The sequence below is a fragment of the Erinaceus europaeus genome, chromosome 3, assembly GCF_950295315.1.
Source record: "Erinaceus europaeus chromosome 3, mEriEur2.1, whole genome shotgun sequence".
In the NCBI taxonomy this organism is placed as follows: domain Eukaryota; kingdom Metazoa; phylum Chordata; class Mammalia; order Eulipotyphla; family Erinaceidae; genus Erinaceus; species Erinaceus europaeus.
In genome coordinates, this window is record NC_080164.1 from 154,342,102 (window position 1) to 154,360,805 (window position 18,704).

An 18,704-nucleotide genomic window follows, 5' to 3' on the forward strand; every position below is an offset into this window, starting at 1 on the left:
GGCCTTCTCTGAGTGAGCAAGTGATAACAAGGAGAGACAGTGAAGGTCAGACTGAACTTGTACTGAGAAGGCAGCTACTGTAACACTAGTTAGCTTCTGCCTTCCTAAAAGTTACCTTCCACCCCAAGTAGTGTATCTTATGCTGAGGCTAAACTTCCCCAGACATGCAGCTATGCAGGAAAGATAACAGTAACTAAGGCAACGAGACCCTGAGCGCTGGGTACAAGTTCCACACGTTAACCTTGCAGCCTCTGCTTCTGTAATTACACTTTTTGCTCTCAAGCCTGCACCCTGTATATAAGCTTGTACTGTCCCTTTGTTTGGTGCTAGAGTTATCAGAAAGATCTGAGCTCCTGGCCCATGCATAAACAAACTCCTTTCTTCTTCCACTCATCTCGGTTTCAGTCATCTTAATTATTAATAGAGTTCTTTAGCATAATGACAGCACCCAGCACCCAATCTGGTCCCCTACGCCTACACTGAACTTCTCTGTTCCAGACTCTTGGAAACAGAGTTGGCAGTCAGCTGAGGTAAAGAACAAACACCTCATCACAGACCCCTGCAAGCGTCAACCTGGCTTTGACCTAGCACGTTATGATTGGGCCCTCCTCAATCGCTATCGAACCGGTGCGCCGCTAGGTTCCATCGTTGGGGAGCCAGAGACGACCCGAACTGCCCCCGTGGCTACAGACAGACTATGACCCACATAGTCAACGACTGCCACCTCTCCAGATTCAAAGGAGGTCTCGAAACTTTACATCAGGCTCAACCTGACGCTGTTGACTGGCTACGGAAGAAGGGCAAACGCTAGAAGAAGAATGACAGCACCTTCCTTATCAGGTCCATGCACAGGATTTAGCAGATTAATGCAGGAAACAAGACACAGAGTTAAGGGTGGTTGTAAGATTATTATGGACCTATACATGCCACAAACCTAAAACATTTTCTGAAACAAATAGCACCTTATAACGATATTGACATAAATCAACACAGCAAAATCCCAGAAGTGGAAGCAATTAATTCTCTGGAGGTGAAAGAAAGGAGGGGTAACTAGGGATCCTTGCTTTTGAGAGGTGATAACTTATCAGTAGGATGAATGAGATTTTGATATTCAAAGAAAGGGTACAGGAGGGGCAAAGGTCCGGGGGCACAAAAGTTCACATATGGTTTGGGGAAAGAGCAAAGGAGTTCATGGAGGTTGTATATGCTGAGAAGTAGGACAAGGACAGTGGAGGGAGATATGGAAAGGGAGTCTCTATTTGGTTTCATATAATCCAGTTGCTCTCAGCTTGTCAGCATCTAAACATATAATCAAGTTCGTGGTCAATGAGAAGTCCTGGACGTCTATACAGAAGCCTCTACAATCCATTTTTCCTGTCTCCTAATCATCCTCTCTCTGCTAGACTAGTTGAGTTGCATGTCAGCCACTGTACTCCATACTGGGACTGATGATAGCATATCAAGTTGGACACAGTCTCTGCCCTCAGGAGATCTAGAGTCAATAGGGCATCACAAGCCAGAAACCTCAATACATGTCTAATGGGAAAAAAAAAAAGAAAAAAAGAAAAAAGTGCCAACAAAGTAGGGTGGGGGAAAGCATCCATTTGCAATAGGAAGGAATTATGGTAGGACTTGGGGAGGCCAGAATATTAGAACACAACCCCTACCCCAAAGAATTTCAGTTGAAATGCATGGAGATGAAAGAGAATGAGAAATGAAAGGAAAAAAAAAAACAAAAAACCTCCAGACACCTAAGAAAGTAACAAATAGCTTAATGGGACTGACACAGAATGGGAGACAGAGCTGGTTTTATAAAGCACTTTCTGGGTTCGGAGCACACAGTTAAAGCACACATAGTATACAGACAAGGATCTGGGTTCGAGCCCCCAGCTCCCCATCTGCAGAGGGAGTTGCTTCACAAGTGGTGAAGCAAGTCTGCAGGTGTTTATCCTTCCCTCTCCCTATCTATTTCCCCCTCCTTTCTTAATTCCTCTCTGTCCTATATTTCAAAAAATGGAAAAAAGATGGCCAGCAGGAGCAGTGGATTCGTAGTGCAGGCACTGAGCCCCAGCGATAAGCCTGGAGGCAATAAAGCACATTCCTGGGGCTCAGTAGCAAAGCACCTGTCTTCCATGTGTGAGGTGTTGGGTTTTATTCCCAGAACCACCTGAAAACAAGAAAGACCAAAATAATAAATAATAAATCAATGAATAGATAAGTGTTATGAATGGTAGAGCAGCACTTTACATTCTCTCTCATTAAAAAGTAACTAAAATGCAGTAGAAAGCTAGTTCCTGTAGCAAGTTAAAGTAGGTTACAAGGGGATACACCAGAGAGGCTAGTTTTGAAGTTCTTATAAGACAGAGGACAGAAACGGTTTTCTTTAAAGCAGAATCTATGAGACTAGAAAGAAGGAAACAGGCCCAGCAATATCTGTCCGTTAGAACTAACACACAGGCCTGAGTTGAGCTGACTCTGCTGGGCTAGGCCTGGATGCTTGGAAAGAAGTCATCAGTGAACAAGAAAGACAGGTGGTGAGACCAGGCTGTGGCCAGGACTCATTATTGGGTGTCTACTGACAGCCAGGGAAGCCTGTGGCCACTTACCAGGAGGAACAATGAGCGAAGAAGTGGGGGAAGCAAGGAAAGTTCTTATTCTTCCATGAACTTTGTATGAAATATTCACTTATAGACATGTTTTATCTACACTGTTTATGGTGAAAAAATACATATAATCTCCAAGAACAGGTAGTTCTCAGATAAATAGCTTACTCCTATTATTGATACCCTTTAAAATAGCAGTGTCCGAAACATGAACTAACATGGGAAATATTTCCCTGAGCTGAAGGAGAAAATTCAAAAACAAAACTTCAAAATGGAACTACAGGGGGCAAGAGATAGCATACCTGAGAGAGTGCACACCTTACCATGCTCAAGGACCTAGGTTCAAGCAAGCCCTGGCACCAGATTGAAGTGCTAGGGGAAGCTTTGTAGCCTATAGTAGTGCTGGGTATCTGTCCCCTCTCTCTTCCTCTCTAAAGTAAAAGTATCTTTTAAGCCATCCCCTAAATTGCAAACACATGTGAGAACAGGGACTATCAAAATAAATTTATTTTTTAAGTGTTGCTACAGAATAATCCTGTAGGTATATAAATTTAGAATTATATAAACCAACATGATATGGGCCCAGAAGAAGGCTAGGAAGAGAAAATGTGCAACTTACCAGGTGTGAGTCCCTGAATTTGATTCCCAGCACAACATGGGAACGGCATGAATAGCACTGTGGGCGGAGGGAGGAGACTGTCTTTGTCTCTCCTCATCTCTCTCTAAATATATGAAATAAGGGCTGGGGAGATAGCAAAATGGTCATCTTGCTTGAGATTCTGCTTGAGATTCTGGGGTCTCAAGTTAAATCCCCAGCACCACCATAAGCCAGAGCTGATCAGTGCTCTGGTCTCAAATAATAATAATAATAATGATGATAATGATAATGATAATGAAATAAAAGTCAAAGTGAAAAGTTAGCACAATGATTTTGCAAATGTGAAATGCCTTGGGTTCATTCCCTCAACCCACATTAAAATAGTTTTTTCATAGCAGTTTTAAGAGTTTTAAGAGTTTTTTCATAGCAGTTTTAATGTTTCCTGGAAACTCACCTCTCCAGAGCTCTGCCCAACTAGGGAAAAACAGAAACAGGCTGGAAGGTATAAATCAGCCTGTCAATACCCATGTTCAGCAGAGAAGCAATTATAGAAGCCAGACCTCCCACCTTCTCTACCCCAAAAAGAATTTTGGTCCAAACTCCCAGAGGGCTAAATAATAGAAGCAGACCAGAGGGCTCTGCACCCCATTGCACTAGGACTTGAAGTGCTGGTCGCCAAGAATCTTGTTTTAATGAAAGGGAGGCGAATCTGAAAAACACCAGAGGACCCAGGAATGGTTTCACTTATCTGAGAAAGAAGAGGAAAAAAGGGAAAGACACTTAAAAGTAGTTGTAGGTGTAAGGATGACCTAGAACAGAAGTGAAGGCAGAACAATTGAAAAAATGGGGGGGGGGATATATAGAAAGATAGATAGATAGTTATAGATCAGCCCATATCAGTGGCCTTGGGATAACTACGGCAGTTTTCAATGGAGAAGATTAGACACAGAATTCTGGTGGTGGGAACTGTATGGAATAATAGCCTTATTATCTTACAATTTTGTAAATCAATATTAAATCCCTAATAAAAACAATAAAAAATCCTATGTTTAATAGTTGGAGCCTCAGTTTAAATTCTATAGTTCTATGATGTATGAGCATCTCTTTAAATAGCTGTGGGCAAGAGTAAGCTTATAGAATGTTTAGTACAGTACAAATACATAGTAGTGTGTCAAGAGTATTAGTGAACTATGATTGTTACCAATAAATTCATACTCATAAAAAGAGTGGGGTCTTTTGTTTTCCATATCATTTTTTATAAGATGCAGTTTTGTTCTATTCTTTTTTCAAATATATTTTATTTATTTATTATTGAATAGAGACGGAGAGAAATTGAGAAGGAGTGAAAAGGAGAGAGAGTGGCCTGGTAGATGGCTCAATGGATAAAGCATTGGATTTTCAATCCAATCATGAGGTCCCAAATTCAATCCCCAACAGTACATGTACCAGAGTGATGGTTCTTCCTTCCTCTCTTGCTCTCTCTCTCTTCTCCTATTTTTCTCATGAATAAATAAATTCTTAAGAGAGAGAGAGAGAAAAGGAGAGAAACAGACAACTACAGGCCTGCTTCACCACTTGTGAAGCTTTCTCCCTGTAGGTGGAGAACAGGGGAGTGAACCTGGGTCCTTGCACATTGTAATGTGTATGCTTAATTAGGTACACCACCACCTAGTCCCTGTTCTATTCTTCAGTAATAGAGAAAATGCATAAAAGTACCATCCCTGTAAAATATAAATTATACATTGTTTTCAAGTACTTAAGAGAATGTTGATATGTCAACTATCAAGAGACCTCAGAGTAGACAGGGCAAAGGCTCACAACCTCCCACCAGTGAAAAGGACATGGAGGAAAACGAGTCATTATCAGGGTAAAGATCCTCCAGCCAGAACATTAAAAGAACTACAAACTTGAACCTGAACTACAAGTTCTGTCTGCCTCTCAGTAAGACCTCACCTTCCATCCCTGAGAAGTAAAGGCCAATTCTAGAAAAGATACTAAGCCAGAGAATGTTCTTGAAGTGACTTTGAGATCATCTGAACTCTTACTTCCCTAACTGGTGTAAATTACTTGCACTGACTTCCTCTGGTCCTCCTTGCCCCAATTCTGCAGTATAAGCTCTTTGCAAAAGAGCAAAAGTCATAGTGAAAACAATTTAAAAAGAAAAGAAACTCAAGAATGAAATTGGAGGGTACATGCAGAACTCCATCACAAATCAAAGTCACTCAGAATGAGGGGGACTCCCTGTGGCTTGGGTGGGGGTGGGTGGTGGGTTCTGTTTTGTCTGAAACATTGAGAGGACAAAAGAGAATTTCTACATTAGGATTTTGTATTTCTCCTTAGAATTAAAGAAGCTCCTCATCTGCTCTTTCCTTTCAGACCACCAAGTCTAATTCTAAACCATTACATTCCATGGTTTCCCCTTCCTGGTGCCTGATCCACCACCTCCACCACCATCATCCATCACACGAATCAAGGCTGGTAAGCAGTGTGTCTATCCTCTTACTGGCTGATCCAATCAGACTGAACAGCCTCCTTGTTCTGGCTCACTTCTCCCCTCGGTGTCTTTGCACCACTTCAACATAGCTTTTAATCTGATTATGAAAGTAGCAGTACTTAAAAAAAAAAAATGGCTCGCCTGGGAAGTGACTATTTGCCATGCACACCACCCAAGTTGGATCCCTGCTTCCACCACACTGGGAGAAGTTTCAGTACTGTGCTATCTCCCAGCCCTTCCCATCTGTCTCTGTCTGAAAAAGTCAGCCTGGAGCAGCGATGTCCTGACAACAACAACAGAACATTTTAAGTCATATGTAAACATTGTAGAATATTTCAAAACCAATGAAGAATCTAAATGGAGAATACCAGCTACCACCTAGAACCAAAAATTAAGATGTTAATGCACCTCTACCAACTTTTTTTATTTAATTTTTTATTTATAAAAAGGAAACACTGACTAAACCATAGGATAAGAGGGGTACAACTCCACACAATTCCCACCACCAGAACTCTGTATCCCATCCCCTCCCCTGGTAGCTTTCCTGTTCTTTAACCCTCTGGGAGTGTGGACCCAAGGCCATTGTGGGATGCAGAAGGTCACTACCAACTTTTTAAAGTTCATCTTTTTTCTTTCCAAAATGACCACCACACTTTATATGTAGTTTGATATTTTTCTTTTTTTATCTAATATTTACATCACAAATATTTCCTATATCACTTAATTCTTCAAACATAACTTTAATGACTACATAATATTTCCCTTTGTGAATGTACCATTATTATTTGGCCAGTTGCCTACTGTGGAACATCTAAATTGTATATATATTTGCCTCCAGGGTTATTGCTGGGGCTCAGTGCCTGCACTATGAATCCACTGCTCCTGGAGGCTATTTTTCCCTTCTGTTGCCCTTGTTGTTTATTGTTGTTGTTATTACTATTGTTATTGTTATTGCTGTCATTATATGGATAGGACAGAGAGAAATGGAAAAAGGAGGGGAAGACAGAGGGGGAGAGAAAGATAGACACCTGCAGACCTGCTTCACCGCCTGTGAAGCGACTCCCCTGTAGGTGGGGAGCCAGGGGCTCGAACTAGGATCTTTACGCCTGTCTTTATGCTTTTGCGCCATGTGTGCTGAACCTGCTGCACTACAGCCTGGCCCCCTGGTTTATATTTTTTATTATAAAAATATTAAGTGAATATTTTAAAAATAAACTTAAATATGTGATATCTTCTTTAGTTTAGACAGATGTGAGTGTAACTACTGGAACCAAAGGAAGATATTTTAGACCAATATATATTTTAAAAGTCAGTAGTACATGAGAAAGTTCATTTCATCCCAGAAGCAACTACAGACATGTACAGGCACTTGTCAGTTCAATTTGACTTGATTTGCTCTGCTTTTTTGACAAGTGAAAACTAAAATTCTCTTAAGAAATTTTGCCTACTTTTTGAGCATAGTCATTGTTTTGAATTTTAAAGATATTTCTAGAGACTAAGAATGATAATTCTTGGTTAAATACATATATATTTAGCCTATCTATTCTGGGAATTCCCCCAAATTCCTGGTACTACCCCATAACGAAGCAACCCCTAAATAGAATGTAGAATTGCAAGTCCCCTAATGTGTAAAGAAACTTAACAAGATTAGATGTGTGAAAGGTCATCTAGTTCAACCCACTCACTTCCCCCATGAAGAAACCAGGGACCAGAAAGAAGTGCCTTAGCTAGCAGGGGCCCAATAAAGACCCTGAAACTAGATCTACTGAGTCAGCACTCTTTCCATCTACACAGGACTTTTCCAAATACTTGTACATCTGCATTATGTATCTCATACCCAATTTCTTTAATATGTGAAATGCAAAGCACATATAGATAGCATTCATAGACAGTCCAAATTTGTGATTTTTATCCAAAGACAGCTCTCAGCTTTAATATAAAAATGCTTCACAGGGCCAGGGTAGATAGCATAATGATTATGCAAAGAGGCTCTTATGCCTGAGGCTCCAAAGTAACAGGTTCAGTCTCCCACATGACCATGAACCAGAGCTGAGCAGTGCACTGGGAAAAAACAATTAATTAATTAAATTGCTTTGCAGAAAGATGCTCCCCTTTCCATCAACTTCTTTGAGATAGACCAACACTTACATGACGCTTTTCAAAATTCACTAAAATTAGGGTAAACCCCTAACTGATAAACTTACTGAAACTATAACATAAGTTGGCATTTTGTTCTGGATATTTAACCCAGAGCCCTGAATGGGATGAGGTGACTTTGTCTCAGCATCAACATGTAATGTTGACACTAATAAATTTTTCAAAGAACCCTGGTTGTGGAATCAGAATCTCAGTTAGAGTCTTGCCAGGCTAGTTGTGGGTAAGAGGATCCAGGAACTCATGGCAGCATGGTAATACAATTCTTTATTCACACAGGAATGCTCCAGAGTCGGATGTGAGCACAGCAGGTTAAGCCATCTGGCACCAAACTGCAATGGCAGCCTCCCGCTCTGCATACCAGCCCTTCTACAGGTCGGGCTGCAGGAGAGAAAAGAGAGTGAAACCAGGAACAGAAGTAGATTTTATGGGATAAAACCGGAAGTGGCAAGTCGGGAACAGAGATGGCTAGGAAAGGGGGTGGAGAGAGGCAAAAGGCATGCTGGGAAGGTGGAAGCATCCTTAGCAACTGTTGCGAGGGTTTTTTGCGAGGGTTTTAACTGGTGGGATTAATATACCCTGCAGGCAGGGTGGGTCTCGAAGTAGAAAGAAGATAGATCAGGCAAAACAATGATTATGTAAACAGGCCATACTATCAGAAATGCAGCATGGAGCAGGGGGCGTTGGTTTAAGTCCGACAGAGTCTAACTCCCATCACTGATTAGCAGCATAACCTTAGGCAAGTTACCTCACCAGAACTGCAAAATGTGGGTGGAGAGGCACAGACTGTAGGATTTTCCAAGGCAATTAAAATGAGCCCATCTGTTAAGCCTGCCAGCATGTCTGCCCAGTGGGAGAGACATATAACAATAGACACTCCCATTGCATATACCATCCACCAAACACTATCCAGAAAGGCTTATGAAAATCAGCTTATAGACCACTTCAACAAAACTCTGCAATCAACAAAGCTCTGCAATCAATCTCTCGTTGCCTCATTCTCCAGCTGGGGAAACTCAGACACAGAAAAGCAAAGTGACGTGGCCAACATGGCATACTAGAGAAGAGCCTGTGGGATTTGAAGCCCATTGGAAGTGTTGTCTCTGCTTCTTCTCCCACTGAATCTCCTTTGGGGGTGTCCTAACTACCTTTGCAATCTTGAAAGTAAGTGACCTGCCATGACCTGAATGTTTGTGGTAAATGCACACAAATTCAAATGCTGAATCTCTGTCCTTTATAAACCATCCAGTGTGTGTGTGGGGGGGGGGGGTCGGTAATTTGTTTAGTTTGGTTTTGCCACCAGGGTTATCACTGGGGCTCCAAGCTTATACACATCCACCACTCCCAGTGGCCCTTTATATTTTGCATTTTTTTTCTTTCCTTAATTCTGGTAGAGACACAGAGAAAAAGAAAGGGAGAGAATGAGAAATGCCTACAGCACTGTTCCATTGCTCATGAAGCTTTCCTTCTGCCAGTGGGGACCAGAAATTTGGACCCAGGTCTCATGCATAGAAACTTGGCAATCTGCTAGATGTACCCTCTCCCAGCCTCCAGTCTGGGTTTTTTATTTCTCATGCTGCCAGAGGCTGGGAAGCCCAAGATGGTGATGCTGCAGGCTGGGTGTCTGGTGAGGTCCTGCTGCCTGGGTCTTAGCTGGCACCTTCTCGCCATCCTCACAGGGTGAAGGGAAACAGGAGCAACCTGGGGTCACATCATGAGATGGAGCTCTCATGAACTAATCACAACCCTAGCACCTTATGTCATATGGTATTACATTTCAGCATATGAATGGGGGGAAGAGGTAAGAAAAAAAGAGCAAAAAAGACATTTTTCCAACTGGTAGATGATTCCTTTATAACTACAATCCTAATTGCCAACAACTCTTGAAAGATTCCTCCCTTAAGCAAACAGATTGCTGCACTAGTCATAGAAGAAAAGAGGAACAACCTAAGGATACAAGTTGCACACTTTTTTTTAGGTTTTTTTTTTTTATTCCCTTTAGAATGTAGTGGCATGTACTTTCTCTATTGATAATGTTGCAAATATAACACATTGCAGTGGATTTAAGATCTCCCCAGATGCTCAACTTTTGATCAATGACTCACAGGAACTAGGAGAATCAAGTTCATAATGACCATGAAACAATTAAGATACTCTGGGGCATAATCTTTTTTAATTATTTAATTTATTGCCTCTGTATACATGATGTTCTATGAACATTAAAAATCTACATTCACAGAAACCTGGAAAAAAAATGACTGAACACCTGCCTTTAATTGGCTTTAAACTGGGCCTGTTTTAAAGAACCTCATGGGGACAGATGATAATAAAGAAAATGTTAATGTAGTTTAGACTAGGCCTAAAAGTTTAAAAAAAATTTTTTTTCTTACTTTGTTAATGATGTCCCTGACCCTTGCTTTTTGTTGTTGTTGTGTCGCTGTTCTCCATGGAAGAAGAGACTTCAGGGGAAAAGGTAATTCTATAGCCTGCAAGTGCTGTTCATCACAACAAGGTCCCATAGAGCAGGAACCTTAGAGAAGAAAATCCTAAATTAGAAAGAAAGGAAGCATCCTTCTGCATACAAATGACCTCACAGCCCAGCTTCATCTCAAGAAAAAATTAAAATGCAAATGGACAAGTGCTGTAATGAAGGTAAATGCAAAATGCCAAGGGAACACTGAGGACACAGAGTGATTAAATTTTGGAGATGGAGGTAGGAGTGGAGGGTGCAGTAGGAATGACATTGGAAATGGGCCTTGGAGGAGGGAGAGAGAAAGGGGGCTGGCATCCAGACAGAGGAAGCGGCTGCTGCACTGGCAAAGGGCTGTGTGTCTGGAGGGTAGAAAGCTGGCAGAAGCACAGGCAGGAGGTGATGCTGGAAAGGAAGACCAGGCCAGTATGCAAAGGCCCTTTCTGCACACTGACTATAAGATAACTTCCATCCAGCCTTCTGTGCTTTTCTCCTCTGCTGCCCTAACACTACCAAGCGATGCCACAGTCACAATTACCAAATGTAGTCATACCCCCTAGATTTACCTAGTCTCTTCCTGCCTCAACACCCTTCCTCACGTGGTGCTAATCTCCTGAAATGTCGTTTTCCCTGCTCTGACTCTTCCTGCTAAAGGCCTGCCTGTCCCAGAATCCAACTCAAACACCACCTCCTCCAAAAAAGTCTCCCAGAAACTCCCAATATGCTTTATGTATTGCCTTATCTGAACTCACATACCATCCTTAAGTACCTTTATATTTCCTCTCTTTTCAATAATCAGTGTATGCCTTTAGTAAAAATTCAAAGGGTACAAAAATGTCTCAGGTGGGGGTGGGGGGGGGAGATAGCATAATGGATATGCTAACAGACTCTCATGCCTGAGGCATAGTGGTTATGCAAAAAACCTGAGATACCAAATGTCCCAGGTTCAATCTTCTGTACCACCATAAACCAGAGCTGAGCAGTACTCTGGTTTAAAAAAAAAAAATCACACTAAAGTGACTTGTCTCCCTCCTCTGGTCACAGGGCCTCAAGCCATCTTCCTGAAGCAACTATTTGTTCCTCAGACATTTATCAAAAGCAATTACATTATGACATGTATTCACATGAATATATGTATATTCTTGAAACTTTTTCTACACCTGCAGGCTTTGAGGTACTTGATTCTTTCAGAATTCCTGTAGGAAAGGACAAAGCAACTCCTCTTTAGTGATGGGAAAAGCTGGGAAGCATAAGTATAATACCAAATAAAAATAGCAGGTATATAGCAGGTATGGTGGCTTAGACTTAGAGGCAGCTTGCAGCAGACAGAGCCCTGGACTGTGAATCAGATTGGAATCCTGGCTCTACCACTAACTGTGACTTTACTTAAGCCATGTAGCTGCTCTGGACTTTAATTTCTTTACCAGTAAAATTAGATACTGAACTCAGTGGGCTGCCAGGGCTGCTGCAGTGCTGATATTTCACATTTATACGAAAACATTTATATTATGTATTCCTGTCAGAGGAGAAATTTGGGAGCAGATATTAACAGAGTAGAAGATGATGAGAAACTCAGTTCCAAGTCTCTGTCATGGATGACCTTTCTCTACTGTCAAGCTTTTCCTCTTGCCTTGCTTGTTGTTCCTTATTAGCTCTCACCTCACTCCAGAGACATGATGCTTAAAAAGCTCTATGCATGAGCACATGAGAAGAACCAGCCAAGTTAAACTGCCCCAGTCTTATTTAGACGTCATTGGCTTAATTGTGATTAGAGAGAATTTGAAAGAACTGAGTGCCTTGGAGAGTTTTCAGAGTCTGATTGGCGAAAACACCCTTTTGCAAACCTCAGCAGCATGGCATTGAGAAGACCAAGGTGGCCGAGAGGATCAAAGGTGAAAGTGTATTGAGCCCCCACAAAGTCTTCAATCCTCTAACACATCCTCCTGGCTTTCTTAGACCAAAAAAAAAAAAAAAAGTAAATAAATAAAATCAGCCTTTGGCCACATCTCTCATTTGTCTGCTAAGAGGCCACACCAAAGACGGAAGTTCTCACAGCTTATACAAACCATACTCCACAACCTTAAGATGACCAAAAATGACTGATCACAACATATCTGCAGGGAAACAGTTAGTAGAGGAAGGAGGGTGGGGAGGTGCTGAGGAGTTACATTTCTTGAGGAGACTTGTGATTCTCATTGGACTCTTCACAGCTCCAGCCTAGATCCAGATGTACATCTTTTACAACAACCAATTCCTATGCCTCCAAACCACTACTCTCATGTCTGAAACCCAGAAGCATGATTCTCAATCTGTTTCTAGCAGCATGGAGTTTCAGAAATTATACTCCTTGTGCAACTGACTTGCTGCCTCTACTCATTTTTGCATTCATTTCTCTGCACTTTATAAATACAGGACAACTTGTCACCCAGGATAACTTCTCATAAGAGGGAAAAGCATGCACACCCTTTTTGTCATTAAATTTCTTGTTATTTTAGAAAAAATATTTAGTAATGTAGGAAAACAGTATATGACAACATGGCTACCCACACAAAAGGAAGTCAGATCAAGATGATACATGTAACATGATCCTGTTTTTTCAAAGACAACAGTAGAGTAGGGAACTATAATTAGATGTCAACATGCTCTTTTTTAGTGATGCCATTGGTATATTTTCTTTCTTTTTGTACTTATATAGATTTTATAGATTTCCTTATAAACATAGATGGCCTCTGCAGGAGAGGAGGGTAGAGAAAGTGAGATCGCCTGTAAAAGAAAATATAAATGTGTCCTGTTGTTATTTCTAGGTAGAAGAAGCATTTGCTAATGGCACTGGACAGTCACTTGGAAGAAAGAGTGGCCAACAGGCCTGAATCCTGTGTCCAGATCAACTCTTACTAACAATATGACCCTAATGAGCTTGGGAGCTCCTGACCAGCATGTCACTTCATTTGTCAGGTGAGCAGGTATCAGTGTAAGTTCTCATAATAGGACTTTTTCAGACACCACTCCAGTTGTTTTGTTTTGGGGGGTTTGTATGTTTGTTTGTTTGTTTTGCTTCTTTTGTGGATCTGTACCATGTCTGTATAGATGTTTGATATAAGTCATTTGTCTGATGTGTGATGTGCAAATATCTTTTACCATTTACTTGAATGCCAGGTTATCTTTATTTTTTTTATGAATTTTATTTTTGAGAGAGATGGAGAGAGAGAGAGAAACACCAGAGCACTGCTCAGCTCAGGCTTATGGTGGTGCGGGGGATTGAACCTGGGACTTAGGAGCCTCAGGCATGAGAGTCTGTTTGCATAACCATTATGCTGTCTCCCCCGCCTGTTTGTTTGTTTAAAGTTAGAATATCTCAATGATTTTTGGACTGTACCTCCATCACCCAGCTCAACACACTAGAACAGAAGGGTTCCTGGGGCAGGGAAGTAAAGTGGCTCTGCCTTGAGACCCTGTGCTCTCCAACAACACATGAGACCAACAAAGACACCATAGATGATTGTCGGGAAATTGTGAGGAGCCTCACAAAGCACCCTGCATTCTTGATACTATGGCCTATCTACATAATCATTGTTTTGCCTGAAAGATCCCCACCCATTCCACTCCTTTGATCTATCTTCTTTCTACCCTTAAGACCCTCCCTGCCTGCAGGGTAATATTAATCCTACCAGTTAAAACCCTCTCAAAAGTTGCTAAGGAAGTTTCTACCTTCCCAGCCCCTTTTGCCTTTCTCCGCCCCTTTCCTAGCTATTTCCATTTCCAACTTGCCACTTCCAGGTCTGCCCTTTAAAAAGCCTGGGCTCTCTGATCAATAAATACATTGCATTGTCTCACCACTACATTTCTGTTCCTGAGTCATCTCCCTCACGTTGCTGAGTGAGTAGCAGTCCAGGCTGGCTCAGGTTGAGTTCTCTCCAACCCAGAGAGTACATGCCCGGGAAGAGGCACCCTCATGCTAGCCTGGCAGATGGTAGTCGCTCTCTGTCTTTTTTCATAAAGAAAAAAAAAAAAAAAACTACCTGCAGGTTTTTACAGCTACCATAGAGACAAGAGTGTTGATTTCAAGGCTACTGCAGAGCAGGAGAAAGGAGGAGCAAAACAGCCAAGCTAACCCACCAGGACACCCATTGTTCTTACTACTTATTTCAAAAAGTGAGAGTCAACACTTTTTCCTGAGTAAACACTAGTCAGATTTCTAATTAAATACATAAAGACCAACTTCAAAATAAATAAAATTTAAATGAGCTTCTTTTAAAAAGAAAGAAACCAAGGGAGCTAAGATCCCAGGAAAAATGGTTTCTTGTGTAATCCAAACACGTCATTAAGAAGCTTCTGGGACCATCTTCCCTTTTGTCACAAAGTGAGAGAATGTTCAAGGGCATGTGAACCTAAAGCTGATTTCTTCTGTAAGGCCTTATGAATGGTGTCAAGATACAGGAAGCTCATTAGCCAAGATTCTCTCTCCACTGATAATTCATGGGTGGACACTGCTGATAGATTAGTGCTAAAACTTGTTCATTTTCTCTATTTCCATGGCTGACTAACCTTCTTCCCCATTAACACCTCTTCATAGAACTCCAGATGCTCAGTGAGTGTGTGTGTGTGTGTGTGTGTGTGTGTACACAAAAGAGTGCTACTCAGCTATTAAGGAAAAGAGAGATGAAATTCTGCCATTTTCATAAAGATAGATCACATAGAAGGTATAATGTCTAGTGAAATAAGTCATGGAGAAAGACAAACACCATATGATTTTGACTATGTGTAGAATGTCTAGAAACCTAAACAAATCTATGAACCAAATACCAATATAATAAAAAAATAAACTTTTAGACTATAAGACCCATCTGTGGTTACCAGGGACTTTAAAAGGAGAATGGGAATAGGTAAATCGAGTAAAAGGGAACCAACTACATGATGAAGGAGAAAATCAAACTTTCATTGGTGAACTCAATGATTTGCAAACAGATGATGCAGATGGGGAGATAGCATAGTGACTATGCAAAGGACTTTCATGCCTAAGGCTTCAAAATCCTAGGTTCAATCCTTAGCACCACCACAATCCAGAACTGAGGAATGTTCTGGCTTAAAAAAAAAAAAAGAAAAAGAAAACAGCCAAGTGTTGGCTTTTAATGATGCACACCTGAAATTTATATATAATGTTATAATGCAATGCTACTACAATTTTACAACTCCAGCTACTCAGGAGATGACTTTAAGCTACCTGAACATACTAGGCTAACTTAGTTTTGTCTTAGTAGTAAGAGTTCATCTGAAAATACTTTTAAGAGCTGGCAAAATAGCTCATTTAGATGGCATGCTATTTTGCCATGTCTACAACCCAGGTTTTAGCCTGGCCCCACATTGAAGGAAGCTTTCATGCTGAGGTTTCTCTGTCTGTATCTAGAAGCAGGAGGAGGAGAAACAGGAGGAGGAGGAGGAGGAAGAGGAAAGACAAGAGAGAAACAATAGCAAGACTCCAAAGGAATCACCCCAGTCTTTTTTTTTTTTTTGCCTCCAGGGTAACTTGTGTCCCTCTCAATAATACCCTTCATGTTTTCATGCCCTCATATTTATCACATGCTGACTACATACTGGACATTCTATTATGTGCTGTACAGGGGATGACGTAAGTTGAGAAGTTCTGATTCATCCAAAGTCAAGTGTCCAGTGTACAGATGAGTTCATAACATCAGATGTTAGGGAATTATTCTGCACTCATTCAGTGCATTACTATCACTCCCATGGTGCTATAAAATACCATTATCGCTGGGAAATATCATTGTTCACACTTTACGAAGAAAGAAATCAAGGGGGGTTGAACTCAGCGGTCCTCAATTTTGATCATCATCAAAATTACCTTGAGGACTTGAAATATTTTTCCAGAGATTTTCATAAGAACAATCTTATTCAGCAGATCTGGGAAGAAACAGAAAACTATTTTGAAGACATTGGACTGGCTCAGAAGCACAGTCAGATTGGAGAAACACTACTAAGCAGTTAAGCACAGTCTTCTCAATTCCATTATGGGAAAGTAAGGATAGCTATGTCATTATTCTTATTTTACATATGAAATAGCTTCTACACATAAAACCAGTAGGGGGGGGGGGAAAGCAAAACAAAGTCTCTCTTTTCTGGGGTCGGGCGGTAGCGCAATGGGTTAGACGCACATGGTGCGAAGCACAAGAACCGGTGCAAGGACCCCGATTCGAACCCCCCCAGCACCTCCCCTGCAGGGAGGTCGCTTCACAGGCGGTAAAGCAGGCCTGCCGATGTCTGTCTTTCCTCCTCACTGTCTCCCCTCCTCTCTCCATTTCTCTCTGTCCTATCCAACAACAACAGCAGTGACAACAACAATAATAACAACAAGGATAACAACAAGGGCAACAAAATGGGAAAAGTGGCCTCCAGGAGCAGTGGATTCATAGTGCAGGCACCAAGCCCCAGCAATAACCCTGGAGGCAAAAATAAATAAACAAACAAATAAATAAATAAATGCCTCTCTTTTCTTTCTTTTTCATATAGTATAACAAAGAAATAGAACTACTAGGATTGATTAACTCATGAACAAGCACTTACAATATTGTTGTTTACAAAAACACTTTGGTTGCGTAAGAGAGCAATCAGACAGCTTGTTATGAACTCAAAAAAACTATCCCCTAAGATACCAAACAATATCTTCCTACATCACTTAACTTTCACCATTAAAAGTGGTGGGTGTGGTGTACAAGATTATAAAATTATATAATCTTACATGCCACTAGTAAATCAATAAAATATTGGGAGTCATAAAGAAAAACAGCTGGCTGGAGAAAGAACATAATGGTTACGCAAAAAGACATTCAGCTTCCATCCCCAGCACCACTATAAGCCAGAGCTGAACAGTGCTCTGGTAAGTTGAAAGAGGAGGAGGAAGAAGTGAAGGAGGAGGAGGAGAAGGAAACATTGGAAATAAAAATGAAAATAAGAGGCTAAGCAGTGGTGCTCCCTGTTGAACCTTACCATGCACAAGGATCTGGGTTTAAGCCCCTGGCCCCCACCTAAGTGGGGAAGGTCCACTAGCAATGCTGTAGGTGTCTCTCCTCTCTCCCTCTTTATCACCTCCTCTTTTTTCAATTTCTGACTGTCCTATAAAATTAAATAAATAAATGTTTTTTTAATTACTAAAAAATTGAAAATAAAAATCAATATAAACTTAAAAATGAAAAAAGGTCAACTTTAAAGATATTTAAGAAATATAGCAATCACATAATGAATCAACATCACATGCTTCAGTAAATAAACCAATTGTGAAAATGTGGTTTTGGAACAATCAGAAACATATGACTATGAATTACTCAAGTATAGAAGCTTCCAAACAACTACTGTTAATGGGTAGGGGTAGATAGCATAATGCTTATACAAAGAGACTCTCATGCCTGAGGTTCCAAACTCAGGTACAATCTCCTGAACCTTTAGTTGGGATAATGACTGCATTGTAGAGTAAGAAAACGTTATTAATTTCATAAATGCACAATATATACGAGTAAAGTGACAAAATGACTGGAATTTAATTTAAATTAATTCATCAAAAGGAAAACGGATAAGTGGAATAGGCAGTATCTAAACAATTGCTGAATTTGATGTTGTAATATGTGCTGACTTACAGCATCTTAAAAAAAAAAAAACAGGGACCTGGTAGTGGCACACCTGGTTGAGTGCACATGTTATAGCGCTCAAGGACCTGGGTTCAAGCCCACAGTCCCCACCTGTAGGGAGAAAGCTTTGCAAGTGGTGAAGCAGGGCTGCAGGTGTGTCTCTCTTTCTCTCTCCCTCTCTATCTCCCCTACCCTCTCAATTTATGACTGTCTCTAGCCAATAAATAAATATAATAAAAATTAAAAAAAAAACAATACCCTCACCAACCCATCCCAGCCCCAAAAGCACCATTCTTTCCCTTGTAAGGGCAAGTTGTGAGCACTACAGGATGTCTAGTTCTTAAATCAGGCCTTCAGAATTTTTCTCTTGTGAGTGAAACCTACAATACAGGGTGTATTTCAAACACAATGCATTTTGGGACTGCACACACACAAAAATATCCCAACTGGGAGTCGGGCGGTAGCACAGCCAGGGTTAAGCACAGGTGGCACAAAGCACAAGGACCCGCGTAAGGATCCTGGTTCGAGCCCCCAGCTCCCCACCTGCAGGGGGGTTGCTTCACAAGCGGTGAAGCAGTCTGCAGGTTTCTATTTTTCTCTCCCCCTCTCTGTCTTCCCATCTTCTCTCCATTTCTCTCTGTCCTGTCCAACAACAACAACAACAGTAACAACAACAATAATAACTACAATTAAACAGCAAGGGCAACAAAAGGGAATAAATAAATAATTTTTTTTAATTCCAACTACGTAT

General features: G+C 41.0%; 1 protein-coding gene and 1 long non-coding RNA gene across 3 annotated transcripts in view; both read right to left on the reverse strand.

Moving 5' to 3' along the window:
- Nucleotides 1-18,704, reverse strand: part of LOC132537564 (uncharacterized) — a 521,799-nt gene that overhangs the window by 301,806 nt on the left and 201,289 nt on the right. The gene's annotated exons all lie outside the window — the stretch shown is intronic.
- Nucleotides 1-18,704, reverse strand: part of RHOH (ras homolog family member H) — a 45,013-nt gene that overhangs the window by 9,844 nt on the left and 16,465 nt on the right. The gene's annotated exons all lie outside the window — the stretch shown is intronic.